This window comes from Sphaeramia orbicularis, unplaced genomic scaffold, assembly GCF_902148855.1.
Source record: "Sphaeramia orbicularis unplaced genomic scaffold, fSphaOr1.1, whole genome shotgun sequence".
Lineage (NCBI taxonomy): Eukaryota > Metazoa > Chordata > Actinopteri > Kurtiformes > Apogonidae > Sphaeramia > Sphaeramia orbicularis.
In genome coordinates this window covers 14,343-31,003 of record NW_021941619.1, presented here as the reverse complement: position 1 = coordinate 31,003, position 16,661 = coordinate 14,343, and the positions used below count along the sequence as shown (strand labels likewise).

The 16,661-nt window shown below is 36.5% G+C and overlaps 1 pseudogene; it reads left to right on the top strand.

The window, feature by feature from the left end:
* The window catches only part of LOC115416538 (zeta-sarcoglycan-like), an 82,021-nt pseudogene that overhangs the window by 51,092 nt on the left and 14,268 nt on the right, over positions 1-16,661 (top strand).

Sequence of the window (16,661 nt, the reverse complement as noted above, 5' to 3'; positions counted from 1 at the left end):
ATTTAAATTACACGACCCCCCCCCCCGTGGTAGCAGCCTAGATGGAGTAGTCCAGAGCCACTGTTGGTCAAAAATCTCTAGAACACGCAGCTTTTGTCCAGATAACCGAAGATTTCTAGTATGCGGTGCTTTAAAGAGAAACAAAACTGGGGCAGGTAGTTGTTAACAGAAATTAATTGTGGTTTTTAGCTTACCGGCTGACAGGCTGTAAGCTATTGTCGACATGTGGCGTCCGTCGTCAATCATGTCGTCGTCTGTCATTTGTTACAAAAATTCTCATATTTCATATTTCAATTTCATATTCAATCATATCTTCTCTGAAACTACAATTTCACTTGAGTTCAAACTGGAATACAGCTCTTTATTATCATGTCACCAAAAATTTGTGAAATTATTTGGATCTGGATCTGATTCTGGATTTGGTGCGACTTTGAAAAATTTCCCCATTATAAGAGATAAATCAGTAAATATAAACTGAATCCAGTGTAAATTTCTACAGTCCAGCCCTGATGGGGATGATGACCAAAACATCATGTCCACATGCTGATTCAGGATCTTCTTCTGGATCTGGGAACTTACGGAAAATTTAACATGGGCTCTTACGGGGAAAATATTCAGTCGTCTTTTTCTCCGAAACTACAGTTGTGATTGACTTCAAACCTGGTATACAGCTTCTGTATGATGATGTCAACACAAGGTATGAAATTATTTCCAACTGGATCTGATCTGGATTTAGTGCGACTTTGAATAATTTTCCCCTTTGTAACAGATAGGAAGTGGATTGATCCAATAAATCAGTAAGTATCAATGATATCAAGTTGGAATTTGAATTTTTTTACAGATCTGATTGGAATATGACCAAAACATGGGCTATTCTGTAATAGAATAAATTACACAGACTGGGTGATAATAAATGGCATCTGGATACATTTCCCAAAGCTTTTCATTTGGCCGCTCAGCTACAGGGCCATTGGTCCTATTTTTGAGATTTACTGTTTGCTACGTGTTACATAAGAAATCAGGTCTAGAACTTGATCAAATGGAAGGCATCATCAATATAAGATCCAGGCCATCCATACAACAGATGGATTCCAGCGTGGGCAAACTGACACAGGTTTGTTTTCATTGTTATGGAAAGTTACCGTGGAGAAAAGACTTCCGTGACCCCACATTGACGCTGTATATTCAGTCTTCGTGTAAGCCCCTCTCATAATGCTGTCGTCACGTCAGCCGTACCGCTGGTTAAATGGAATTGCTGACATTTCTAGGGCAGCTATATGGGGCATTTGTTATTTGCTGCAAAGTCACAACATCCATTTGTGAGACATCTGCCACTTCTGGCAGATGTGACCCAAAGTACTCATCCAAGGAAACAGTCATTTAAAGCGTAGATGAAGTTGTGCAGCAGTGGTAAAGCTTGTGGAAGGGCGATGATGAGAACTGCATGATGGATTTGGTAATGGAGACTTTAAGACCCACTAAAAGTGTAATGTTTGGTTTGGCTGTCGTCTAAAGTTATTAAATCCAACAGTGCATGATCGGCTTTGTTTGTGTTGTAGCTTAAATTCTCCATTTTCTTGAGTGTAATGACTATAAAACTGCCAGAATGAAATATTGTTTAGGTATTTTGTCCAAAGAAAAGTTGAGGTATTGAAAAGCTTGGAACTAGTAAAAGGTTGAAGTTTGTTGGAGAAAAAAAAAAGATTTATAAAAATGATAAACTACTCTGTTCCATCTGTGTTACCATGGTAATGCTCAGTGTTGCAATGTACACATTCTATACATTCATGTAGCAGATGAACGTCAGCTAATTTGGCCATTTTAAATGTAATAAAGCCAATAACGTTCTAATTATGGCCATTTTAAATGTAAAAAAGCCAATAATCTTTTTGGCCATTTTAAATGTAATAAAGCCAATAACAATCATTTTTTGGCCCATTTAAATGTATTAAAGCCAATAACATTCTAATTGTGGCCATTTAAATGTAATAAAGCCAGTAACATAATCATTTAGCCATTTTAAATGCATTAAAGCCAATAACACTTTTTTTTGTGGCCATTTTAAATATAATAAAGCCAATAACATAATCATTTTGGCCATTTTGAATATAATAAAGCCAATAACATAATCATTTTAGCCATTTTAAATGCATTAAAGCCAATAACACTTTTTTTGTGGCCATTTTAAATATAATAAAGCCAATAACATAATCATTTTGGCCATTTAATATAATAAAGCCAATAACATAATCATTTTGGCCATTTTAAATATAATAAAGCCAATAACATAATCATTTAGCCATTTTAAATTTAATAAAGCCAATAACAATCATTTTGGCCATTTTAAATGTAATAAATCCAATAACATAATCATTTTATTTGCAAATTCTGTAACTTTATTGGCAAAATATTATCATATTAGTGACTCAAAACACATCATTCATAAATGATTTGTCCCATGTAGCTCTCACTCTCCTTAATTGTTGTACAAAATCTTTATTTAGTATATTGTTTAAATGTGTTAGATTATAAATAGTGAGATGAGCTGGGTGTGACTTTGTCTGAGGGGATTTTTCCTGTTGTTGTATTATTTATCCATGCCTTTTTTTTTGTTAATCCACTGTGAGGACAATACGCCTCTGTAGCAACCAATAACGTCATCGTTTTGGCCATTTAAATGTAATAAAGCCAATAACGTCATCATTTTGGCCATTTTTAAATGTAATAAAGCCAATACCATTATCATTTTATTGTCAATATTTAACTTTATTGGCAAAATATTACCATATTATTGGCTCAAACACATCATTCATAAATATTACGTCCCATGTAGGTCTCACTCTCCTTAATTGTTGTACAAATCTTTATTAGTATTTTGTTATGCATAAATAACTTACAAATAGTGAGATACTGAGAATATAGAGAAGAACTGCATGATGGATTTGGTAATGAAGACTTTAAGACCCACTAAATGTGTAATGTTTGGTTTGGCTGTCGTCTAAAGTTATTAAATCCAACAGTGCATGATCGGCTTTGTTTGGGTTGTAGTTTAATTCTCCATTTTCTTGAGTGTATGACTATAAAACTGCCAGAATGAAATATTGTTTAGGTATTTGTCCAAAGAAAAGTTGATGGTATTGAAAAGCTTGGAACTAGTAGAAAAAGGTTGAAGTTTGTTGGAGAAAAAAAAAAAAGATTTTTATAAAAATGATAAACTACTCTGTTCCATCTGTGTTACCATGGTAATGCTCAGTGTTGCAATGTACACATTCTATACATTCATGTAACAGATGAACGTCAGCTAACTTTGGCCATTTTAAATGTAATAAAGCCAATAACGTTCTAATTATGGCCATTTTAATGTAATAAAGCCAATAACAATCTTTTTGGCCATTTTAAACTGTATTAAAGCCAATAACATTCTAATTGTGGCCATTTTAAATGTAAAAAAGCCAATAAACAATCATTTTTTGGCCATTTTAAATGTATTAAAGCCAATAACATTCTAATGTGGCCATTTTAAATGTAATAAAGCCAATAACATAATCATTTGGCCATTTTTAAATTGTAATAAAGCCAATAAACATCTAATGTGGCCAGTTTAAATGTAACAAAGCCAATAACAATCATTTTTTGGCCATTTAAAATGTATAAAGCAATAACATTCTAATTGTGGCCATTTTAAATGTAATAAAGCCACAGTACATAATCATTTTAGCCATTTTAAATGCATTAAAGCCAATAACACTTTTTTTTGTGGCCATTTTAAATATAATAAAGCCAATAACATAATCATTTTGGCCATTTTAAATATAATATAAGCCAATAACATAATCATTTTTGGCCATTTTAAATATAATAAAGCCAATAACATAATCATTTTATGCCATTTTAATTAATAAAGCCAAATAACAATCATTTTGGTCATTTTAACTATAATACAGCCATAACATAATTTTGGCCATTTAAATGTAATAAATCCAATAACAATCATTTTATTTGCAATATTTAAACTTTATTGCAAAATATTATCATATTATTGACTCAAACACATCATTCATAAATGATTTGTCCCATGTAGCTCTCACTCTCATTAATTGTTGTACAAAATCTTTATTTAGTATATTGTTTAAATGTGTTAGATTATAAATAGTGCGATGAGCTGGGTGTGATTTGTCTGAGGGGATTTTTCCTGTTGTTTGTTTATTTATCATGCCTTTTTTTTTTTAATCCACTGTGAGGACAATACGCCTCTGTAGCAACCAATAACGTCACGTTTGGCCATTTAAAGTAATAAGCCATAACGTCATCATTTTGGCCATTTTTAAATGTAATAAAGCAATACCATTATCATTTTATTGTCAATATTTAACTTTATGGCAAAATATTACCATATTATTGGCTCAAACACATCATTCATAAATATTACGTCCCATGTAGGTCTCACTCTCCTTAATTGTTGTACAAAATCTTTATTTAGTATTTTGTTTAAATGCATAAATAAACTTAAATAAGTTATTAAATCCAACAGTGCATGATCGGGTTTGTTTGTGTTGTAGTTTAACTTCTCCATTTCTTGAGTGTAATGACTATAAAAACTGCCAGAATGAAATATTGTTTAGGTATTTGTCCAAAGAAAAGTTGAGGTATTGAAAGCTTGGAACTAGTAAAATGTTAAGGTTGTTGGGGGAAAAAAAAAACAAAGATTTTTATAAAATGATTATCTATTCGGTTCCGTCTGTGTTGCCATGGTAATGCTCAGTGATGCTCATAGCAAACTACACGTTCTATACATCCATGTAACAGAAGAACATCAGCTAAAAGTTCAACACAACCAAACGTATGACAACAGAACGACAACCACTTAAATCGACAAATCTGTAAACCAGTCTAACTGTCTGAGACCAAATATGTCAGGAATAATTTAATAAAACAACAGAACAATGAGAAAGTTCGCAGCGCTAAGCTAACACTAAATAGATCCAACAGTACAAGGATTATTTCTGTTCCAATAAAAGTCATTGAACGAGATCAAGAAGAGCAAAAATAAGGGTCACATTATGAAGAGACGATGATGAATTTTCTGATCATAACATGGTTTGTATCTCCTATTGGCTAATCCGTTGATTTGAGTTACATTGAAATGATTCTGGCTAGAAATAAACAACTTGAGGGTCCACTCTTTATAGGGCCCTCATAGAAATACTCTGAAATTCAACATTTCAGCCTTAGTGTGTTATTGGAGGACATAACAAGACTTTATTACTTTTGTGAAATTTTTCAAAATGTTTTATTGTCATGTAGAAAATCAAGGTCAGTGAAGTTACCATATTTGGTTCCTTGCCCATAAGTGGCAAAAAAGTAAAGTATTGTAGTGACTCACCACACAGGAGGAATATATATGCCTTTCTTAATTTTTAATGAACGCACTATTGTCGGCCATAACTCACACCTTACAGAGTGATACCACCACAACACGGCTCATTAGCCTCAGAACTGGAACAACAGCGAAAGTTTACTTTCATTAACCAACGTGTTAAAAACACAGACGGGCAGACGAGGTGCTGTTCTGAACACCTCAGGTACGAGCTGAGCTGTAGGGCTACTACTACTGCTACTACTACTACCACTACTACTACCACCACCACGACTTCTACTACCACCACCACTACCACTACTATACTACTACTACTACCACTACTACTACTACCACTACTACCACCACCACTACCACTACTACTACTACCACTACTACCACCACCACTACCACTACTATTACTACTACTACCACCACTACTACCACTACTGCAACTACCACCACCACTACTACTACTACTACTACCACTACTACTACTACAACCACCACTACTACTACTACCACTACTACTACTACTTCTACTACCACTATACTACTATACTACTACTACTACTACCTACTACTACCACCCCTACTACTACCACTATACTACTACCTCTACTACCACTACTACTACCACCACCACTACTACTACTACCACTACTACTACTACTTCTACTACCATACTACTACCACCACCACTATACTACTACTACTACTACTACTACTACTACTACTACACTACTACTACTACTACCACCACTACTACCGCCACCATTACCACTACTACATCTACTACCACCACTACTCCAACTACCACCACCACCACTACTACCACCACCACTACTACCACTACCACTACTGCTACTACCACCACTACTACTACTACCACTACTACTACTACCACCACCACCACCACCACCACCACTACTACCACTACCACCACTACTACCACCGCTACTACCACCACCACTACTACTACCACCGCCACCACCACTACTCCAACTACCACCACCACCACTACTGCCACCACCACTACTACCACCACTACTACTACCACCACTACTGCTACTACTACCACTACTACTACTACTACCACCACTACTACTACTGCTACCACCACTACTACCACTACCACCACCACTACTACCACCACTACTGCAACTACTACCACCACTACTACTACTACTACTACTACTGCTACTACAACCACCACTACTACTACTACCACTACTGCTACTACTACCACCACCACTTTTACCACTACTACTACTACCGCTACTGCTACCACTACCACCACCACTACTACCACCACTACTACTACTACCACCACTACTACTACTGGTACCACCACTACTACCACCACCACTACCACCACTACCACCACTACTACCACCACTACTGCTACTACTACCACCACTACTACCACTACTGCAACTACTAACACCACTACTACTACTACTACTACTACTACTACTACTACCACTACTGCTACTACAACCACCACTACTACTACCACCACTTTTACCACTACTACTGCTACTGCTACCACTACCACCACCGCTACTACTACTACCACCACTACTACTACTACCACTACCACCACCACTTTTACCACTACTACTACCACTACCACTACTACTATTTATTCAGAGCTGTAATGTAAAGTGGTACAGACGTTGCCAAAGTCTGACCTCACATATGAACAGAAGCCTACATTATGATCCAATTACCAGCTGCTGTCATTCTACTCAACCCTAGTACTAATAGGAGCTGAATTATGGCACAGGCTTGGTTTGATGCCAGAAAAACGTCCTCCACTCTGCTTGAGAAGCACCTGCCAGCTCTGAGAACATATCACACAACATAAGCTCTGATCTGAGATCAGACAGAATGATATCTGTCAAGTGCGGCGGTCCAGGCGTGAGTGAGCGGTTGCTGTTCTCCAGCCGATCGTAACCGCGAGCTGACGGTGTGAAACTCGCCATCACAGGATGCGAGGATGGCTGAGCTCTGAACCGTTCTGTTCATGACCCCTGCCATCCTACTCTGTCGAATAGATAATAAAGAAACCAAAGCAGCCCCCATCATAAAATCCACGATAGAATGTTCAGCAGCCAATTATGTCAAAGCCCACTGAAAAGTTTCTCCCATTTCCTCTGGAGCTAATGCTAATTCACCGTGCTTATTTAAAATGCTTTAATTGCGTGAAACATGGATCTATAATTGACACACCTGTGCATGATTTTTCCCTCAAGAGCCACTGAAGGTATAATAAATGCATTTCTCAAGTCAGAATTCATGCCCCGTATGCGTTATTCATATCCAGCATGTCATTAGCATATAACACTGATGGCACTCATCATTAGATGGTTGTTTCTTGACAGGCTCTCATTATCTGTAGCAGAGCAAGCAAAGGCTTTTTTAGCCCCGAAAGCTAATTACTTTTCCAGAAAGGGTCTAAATTACTTGACCGATGTTTAAATAATGGCAAAAACCTCATCCTGTACTACTCTTTAACTCATTAGTCCAGATGAATCTACGGACAGAGGCATGAATGCCACAAAAAATAGATCTTTACTCATGTGTTTTAGCAGCCGGATGCTAAACCCTTTACAGACACTGAATCCATTTGTGTAAAAGTGCATCAGGATGTAGTGCTTCAGCCGGTAATGGTGCCAGACTGGGCATACATTAAAGTGAGACTGCCCAGGAATGCACTGGAACACCTGCATTTTAAGATATTTATGCAACACCCAAGCCCTTATTTTACATCAGGGGTCATCAAGTACATTTGCCTAAGGGCCTGAATTTTAGATCAGGGGCAAGACCTTTGTTATCTTTATGAGCTTGTATCACAAAAAAAGAGAATCAATATGGAGATTAAATGCTTGAATATAACCAGGAGGTATTTCACTGAGGAACTATGCAGAATTTTAGTGATTTTTTACAAAAACTTGATAATGGAGGAAAAAAGGGGGTGCTTCTGTGAAACTGGTCCCTTAAAACAGGACATGGGGGCTAAAAATTCAAACCAGATGTAGACTAATGTTATGAAGCAAGTTTGGAAGCACTTTGGGTCTTTTAAAAATAATATTTTCTAAGGTAAAAGAGAAACTGTTTTTCAGAAAACATTTTTACATTATCATACATTTAATACAAAATCCACATGTAACACGGTCAAAAGGACACGAAAATTACGCGCTACTATTTTTTAAATTATCTTTGTATTCTCTCACAGGTACATTTTGGGATTTGAACTAATTATGCAAGGCAGAGTGTTTCACAAAAATGACCGCTGTTGCAAAATAATTCACAATTTATATGCGTTTAATTGGCCAGGTTCTGCATGTAACACAAGTGGACACGATGGGTTACACACAAATTCTGGAATGAGACTGAGATTCATGAAAAACCCACATGTCTGGATTAAAAAAACACTAGGATGATCAAATTTAACACAGTGTCTTTATTTATAGCAGTATATAAGACCATTCACAGCCATGTTTTCAGAACTAATGCGCTGACACCTAGCATAGCTTTAATATCCCAATTTTGGTCCTATTTTTACCCCAATTTTGATTAAAAATTCATTAATTTTGGGATGGCTCAGAGCAAGAGTATAATTTTTTTTGCATTTATCTAAGGTCGTCATTAGGTACATCCTGGGGGGAAATATGTCTAAATTTGTCTTTTATTATTGGGTCTAAAAAGCTGGAAAAGTGCCAGATACCAAAATGAACCCAGTTTCATAGAATCTATCAACTACCATCATGAAATGTATTTTAACCCTTTATCAGGCAAGTGACTATTTCTGGTCATTTATGTCATTATAGGGTTGTTATAGGTTTAACAGTCAAGGGTGTTCTGAGTCCACATACAACTCAATGTGATGTCAAGTAGAATAATCACATTATAAACTATAAATATTGACAACTCCAACTTCTTGGTCTAATGTGAAAAAAAGTAAAATTACATTATGACAATGTTTACATTTACAAATCCTGTCACAATAAAACGTGACTAATCTGAACAAATATGAGAAAGTTGAATTTTTCTTAAAAAAAATATATGCAGTTCTAAAAATATAATGTCTGTTAGTGGATCTACAAATGCAGAACACATTTACTGATCCGCTGTTAGCTGTAAATTGGGTTCATAATAAGCTGTGACATAACATTGGTGAAATTACAGTTATATTTTTGATAGATTTCAGGGTGTACGTGGTTGTTCAGTTATTCACATTTTGATAAAGTAATTAAATATTCATTCATTCATTCATTTGTTAATTTTGAGCATTCACACAATACATGCAAATTCAAAAAAAATTCCAAAATTGTTCATTTACACTCGAAAAGGAGTGGGAAGAAGAAAAACTTATTTAATCCCACCCCCCATTCTCATCATCAAATAACTTAACATAATTAAATTAAACTGAAATGAAATCTTTATTTTGAACATGTACAGGGTAGGGAAGCAAAATTTACAATGAACATTTAGTTGTTTTTTCTCAGCAGGCACTACATCAATTGTTTTGAAACCAAACATAATGATGTCATAATCATACCTAACACTATTATCCATACCTTTTCAGAAACTTTTGCCCATATGAGTAATCAGGAAAGCAAACGTCAAAGAGTGTGTGATTTGCTGAATGCACTCGTCACACCAAAGGAGATTTCAAAATAGTTGGAGTGTCCATAAAGACTGTTTATAATGGAAAGAAGAGAATGACTATGAGCAAAACTATTACGAGAAAGTCTGGAAGATACTATTAAAGAAGAATGGGAGAAGTTGTCACCCCAATATTTGAGGAACACTTGCGCAAGTTTCAGGAAGCGTGTGAAGGCAGTTATTGAGAAAGAAGGAGGACACTTAGAATAAAAACATTTTCTATTATGTCAATTTTCTTGTGGCAAATAAATTCTCATTCATTTTCTGAACCCGCTTTATCCTCACTAGGGTCACGGGGGTCGCTTGGAGCCTATCCCAGCTACATAGGGGCGAAGGCGGGGTACACCCTGGACGAGTCGCCAGTTCATCACAGGGCTAAATAAATTCTCATGACTTTCAATAAACTAATTGGTCATACACTGTCTTTCAATCCCTGCCTCAAATATTGTAAATTTTGCTTCCCCACCCTGTAGACAGTGAAATCAAAACAAAAATCAACCAACAAAATATAAGTACTGATACATAAATGGTTGATAAGCAAACAAACAACAATAAAAAAATAATAAAATAAATAATAATAAATAATAAGATGCATAAAACAAATGAAATGAAATTATACATGCTCAAAATAAATTAAACATTCACACTAAAGCAAAGCCAAAAAAAAAAGGATTATTATTTATAGGTTCTTATGCCTATTACTTTACTGGTCTGACCCATTTGAGATCATATTTGGGATGTGTTCCCTCAACTAAAATGACTTTGACACCACTGGGTTAAACTGTTACCGCACTGTGATATAAAATCACTACCAAAACGTCGTTCCACCAAACCGAGGCTGCATAAAGCCTGCTCGGTGCACGTTCCACATAAAATATTCTCCTCTGAAAGCCTGATGGGCAGTAACATTATAAAGAGCTCAGCCCGGGGGGAGCAGTAAACACATCGGCTGCAGGAAGCTGTCACTCACGTCTCCAGCAAACACAAAATGTCAACAAGCATTTCAATTAGCACTGAAAACAAAGCGGTGCCAGGTGATTAAATCTGGACAAATAATTTCTGTGTAAAGTACATAAATACAGACAGACATGTCAAGAACCCTGCGTGCTTAGTTACACTAATAATTCTGAATAATTACAGCTGTGGATTTGACATAAATTAGCATTAAAGAGCCCACAGCTCCACCTCAGTCATGATTGCGGGTTTATTTTAACATTGTCAGATGTGTTAAAACCAGAGTCTAGGGTCTAGCTAATCTTCTCGACTTCATTTCTTGCACTCTGGTTAATTTTTATACTAAATTTGAGGTTTTTGCTGCATTGGCTTATGGCAAAACTGTCTGTTTATGTAAAGGAAAACAAAAATTATTCCGATAAACTGGAATACAGTCTGTTTTAAGGCGTTTTGTGTTTCAAATATTACTTTATTCCCCTGTAGATCAACTACAGATCAGATTTAATCAACAAATATTATTCCTCTCCTCAGATCTCTGATTTTAAGGCTAAATGCCTTTAATTAGTCCTGGCTCATTGCCTGAATGGCTGAGTGATCTGACTCAAACATCATATAATTAAGTTTTGAGGTAGAATCACAATGCAAGATCACATTGTTTTCACCTTTTAACAATCAATAAGTCGTTTTTCACTAGTTCCTCTGATTTCTAGAGGTTTAGTGTTTGTGTCATGACTTTTACTGTTGTCCAACTAAACATTGTATTTTTTCATAATTGACACCTATAATAGACACCTTCATAATTGACATAACTGACACCTGTACAGTATTAATAATCTCTTATACATTTCCTACATACTACTGCTGTACTTCCACTAATGGCTTAGGCTCTGGTAGACCAATCTGTCCTGAAGGGGTTTTAAAATTAATCAAAAATACTCATACACTCTAATGTAACTAAGTCATCTGTGTAAATCACATTCATGACACATCAGAGTTCGGAAGTTGGGCTCACAGCTGACAGACTTCTTATTCTTAGTCATAATTTCCAAGGTTATAATAGTTTTGGATTTGTCATTATAGTTTAGTTTTATTTAGTTTTGACTTTTTTTTCTCTAATTCAGTTCGTTTTAATTCACTTTTAGAGCTTTGCATTTTTTTTTTCTAAATGCTTAGTTTTAGTTTAGTTTTAGTTTTTTTCATATCTTTTCTTTCTTCTCTGTCGTATTCAAATAAATCCCAGACAGGACTCTTCTGCTTTCTCCCACCTTTAGTCTCCATGTTTCCAGGTAGAGTGGGGACCAGAAGATGACTGTAAACGACAAGTGACGAGAAGTGACGGACCGTGAAGTACCGTATGGTGGCGCTAGCTAAAATTGCTAGAGCGAAATAAATCGCTTTCGTATCAATCCAATGTTGACAAGACGAAAACTAAGGGAATTCTATCTGTAATTTTTATCCATTTTAGTTAGTTTTGTAAGGACACAATACAGTTTGAGTAGTTATCGTTTTTCTTTTAATTATAGTTTTGATTTATTTCAGTTACCGAAAATGTTTTTCAATTCTAGTTTTCGTCATTTCGTTAGTTTTTGTTAACGATAATAACCTTGATAATTTCTTAGCAGGTTGCAAAAAAAAACAAAAAACCCCCTCAAAAAAACATTTTACACAAACTCTACAAGTTAGTGTGACCTAGAACTTGCCACTTAGTGACAGACACTTAAGTCACTTGTTAAGTCGTGCTGCAACAACGACTCGATTAAATCAATCCAAATCAATTCTTAAAAGAGCTGGCAACAAATTTGGCAGTCGATTCATTGAGTCTTGAACACATTAGTATTGAGGCATGCCTGCACGCTGTGTAGTGTAACAGAGGAAAACACAGAGCAGCATGGCTGAGGCTTCGGGTGCCAGGACAGATTTTTAAAGCTAGGTTTACATTATGTTCGCATTGGCCACGGCAGCCCCGTTTCTCACAACGTAGTGCGCCGCTTATGTAACAAAACTTGAATATGGAGAAAAAAATTTTCAAAATCCCATGGCGCACTACGTTTTGGGCAAACAGGGCTGCCGTGGCCACCGCAAACATATAAACCTAGCTTAAGATAGCCTACATGTCATGATTACTTTAGCCCACTAGTTAGTTAGACACTATCATTGTAATTATAACGTTTTCATCCATCTCTGTTTATCAGGACACCAGAATAACATTTCCTATCATTGACTGAAACTAATACTACAAGGCTAGTTTGATAGCTTATAACCAAACCTGGTTGAAGACTATAGCTAGCTAGTCTCTAGCCATAACAAGTCTAGGTAGCAGGCTAGCGCTTGCTAACTATACCTAAGCGATTGCAGTAATGTAATCATTAGTAACTTGTCTGCAGCCTATTTTTCTTTGGGTAAAATACTGATCTTTGAGAATTGAGTCTTTTGTGTTTATCCTATGAACTGATTAGTTGTTAAAATAATCTACAGATTAATCGATTGTTAAAATTATTGTTAGTTGCAGCCCTATTATCAAGTGACTTTTACTCCAAAATTCACATCACAAAATACTGTAATTACACCAATAAAACACTGTGCTGCTGCAGTAAAAAAAAAAACTGTGGCTAATATTTCTTAGCGCTAAAGGAGACATGAATGACCTCTGAACCCTGTGTGAGGACCTGCAACCTTTGGCCAAAAGTTCTAACAGTAACCGAAATTACTCTTTGGATAAATGCTTGAAATTGTTCTTCAGTGTACCTTCCAAACATGTAGAAAAACCTGAAGAAGCAAAACTTGTGGAAACAAACCAACGCTTTTAGCTGCGACTGTTCATCACACAGGTTACCCATAATGCAACAGGTTCCAAATGTAAAAGTCAAAGCTGTAAACCTACTGATAAACATATTTTAAGGATGAATTACTTTTCTGTCCTCATGTGACTTGTTTGATGCAGGAATGCACATTTTCACATGAGTTAGATTCATGTATAAACTAGAGATCGGTATTTTAGTTACTTCTTAAAGTCGCATATTCCTCACAGTTTAGGTCGATAAGTCAAGTCCTTCACTTCAGCCTAGAAAAAATTAACACGACAACCATGGAATGTGTAACCCAAAAAACACTGCTTTTTAGACTTTTTACAGCACTCAGAAACAGACATAAAAATATTTCAAAATTATAGTCTCCAAATCAGTCAACTCCAAAAACAGAGGTCATCATTTTGCACCGTTTTGACAAATGGACTTATTCGCACACATCCCTTGCATCAACAATTACAGACTTAAACATTTCATACCTTTTTTACAGTATATTAGGTTAAAAGATTAAAACTAAGAATAAATTGCAATATTGTCCCCATAGGGAAAGTAGTCTATTCATTGTACCCACTGTAATACACATAGTACCTAGCATTAGCATTAGCATTACCACTAAATGAGCAGTGAGCTGCCATCGAAGGCCCTCAAGGACCAACTTCAGATCATCATAATCATTATCGGTAAACTGTTTGAGGGCACTGACAGGAGAATTAACCTGTTTTTGATGGTGTGAAACTGAGAATTGAACCTGGAACCTTTTAGCTGCAACTTAGCGAGGTTTTATTTCATGCACATTCAGGACATCATGCATGTAGTTTGTGTTGATATATAATATTAAAAGTTAACAAAACTAGAGAAGTCCTATATTTTGGACAAAACTGATTAAAAATACTGATATTATTTATTAGAGATCTTCCAAAGTTTCTAGTGGGCATAATTACATTTTCTAAAAACAAAAGTTTCTGTAGTTATAAGCTCATAATTCATGCTTTACAGTACTTTTTCCTCTGGAAGGATTTTTTAAAAAAAACTGTTATTCTTGCATTAATGGATCTATCAGTGATGTATTTTACATTTAAAACTCCTTTGCTTCCTTCATATTTAATTTTTTTATTCGTTCATTCATTCCTGTTCCCCCCTAAGATCTGATCTCAACACTTCCGTTATTCCCACGACTGATCACTACCTCCTTACAGATCAATCTTGACTGATGATCCCTGCTTTCTACAGCGCGAAACGAAAACCACAACCTTTTGTTTTGCGGGCTAACTCTGATTTGGTATCTCTCTTAATAAAATAACGTCACCTCAGCAACCTTGTCTTTTAGGCACAGAGTTTGATGGATTACTCTGCTGCAGGTTCAATTTAAAAGTATGTAGCGCTGGTGTACCAAGGTATGTAATCATAATTTGTAAACGATGGAAAAACAGAAGATCACCCCCCACTCCAAAAAAAAAAAAAATTATTACAAATTGAGAAATCGCTTGTTCCTGATGCGTTACAGATCACATTTTTCAACCCATTTAATTACCAAACATGGAAGTACCAGCTCGTTGTGGTAATAGATTCTCTCAAATTTGCATTGATGTTGTAATGTGGTTTATCCAGGAGCACCACTTCTCAAAAATGGTACAAAAAACAAAACAAAACACTGTTGTGCTTCTGCCCAGAGTCATTTCCAGAGACTCACAAGCTAATAGCCACTTACAATATGTGATTGGTTCCACAGAGTGAATACGTACCTGACAGAGGGCTAATGCAGGTTGCTGTGCTTCTGTTTGTAGATTACCCAGGAGCAGTTCATCCTCGCCTCCCAGTCCTTGCACCTGCAGCGAGGGCTGCGACGCCGTCTACCCGGTGGGTCTGTACGGCTGGAGGAAGCGATGCCTCTACTTCTTCCTCCTGCTGCTGCTGGTCACCATGATTGTCAACCTGGCCCTCACTGTCTGGATAATAAAGGTTATGAATTTCTCAGTGGTGAGTACAGCATGATGTTATGTATTTATAGGCCGTTTAACCCTTAAAGGTGTGGGAGACTTTGGTGACCAATTTTTCATCTAATCTGTAAAACCTCAGTCATAGCCTAACCTCCGAAGACCCAGCTATGGGTTTTCTTTCCACATTTGTGGACAAGAGTTTCACAACTTTATAAAAAAAAAAAAAAAGAAAAATTTCCACCACAAAGGACATTCCATGAAAATTTTAAAAACTGCATCTGAAAAAACTGTTGCATCATGATGTTTCCAATATAGGTACTTATTTAATAAAAAACAAAAAAGCTTGTACTTTGCTGACATTTCCTGGGTCTCAGGAGGTTAAGTATCATGAATCTGTAAGTCTTTCTGTGATTACTCACCTGAATCTCTTGCATTACGGTGAACATTTTCCAAGTGCCATCCACCATAAACAAACCATGGTTTACAAACAGCCGGGAGGTAACTTGGGCATCTTCAGAATTTTGTGGCGACATGCATTGTGGGAAGCGGAGGTTCGTGCAGCCGCCTAGCAGCAGCAGCAGCGCCATATGATATTATATTGCTGCAAAAAACATGATGCGGAAACAGCTGAAATGCAGAAACGGCTGGAGGAATATGCATAAAGGGAAGGGAGCTCCTGCCGTTTCCACGTCGTGTCTGTAGCAGCTGCCGATGCCAGGTGGCTGCGCGAACCTCCGCTACCCACAATGCACGTCGCGACAAAATGCTGACGATACCCCAGTTCCCTCCTGGCTCTGTTTGTGAACACATGGTTTGTTTACGGTGGATGGCACTAAGAAATTGTTCACTGTGATGCAAGAGATTCAGGTGAGTAATCACAGACAGACTTACAGATTCGTGATACTGAGGATATGACTGAGGTTTTACAGATTTGAT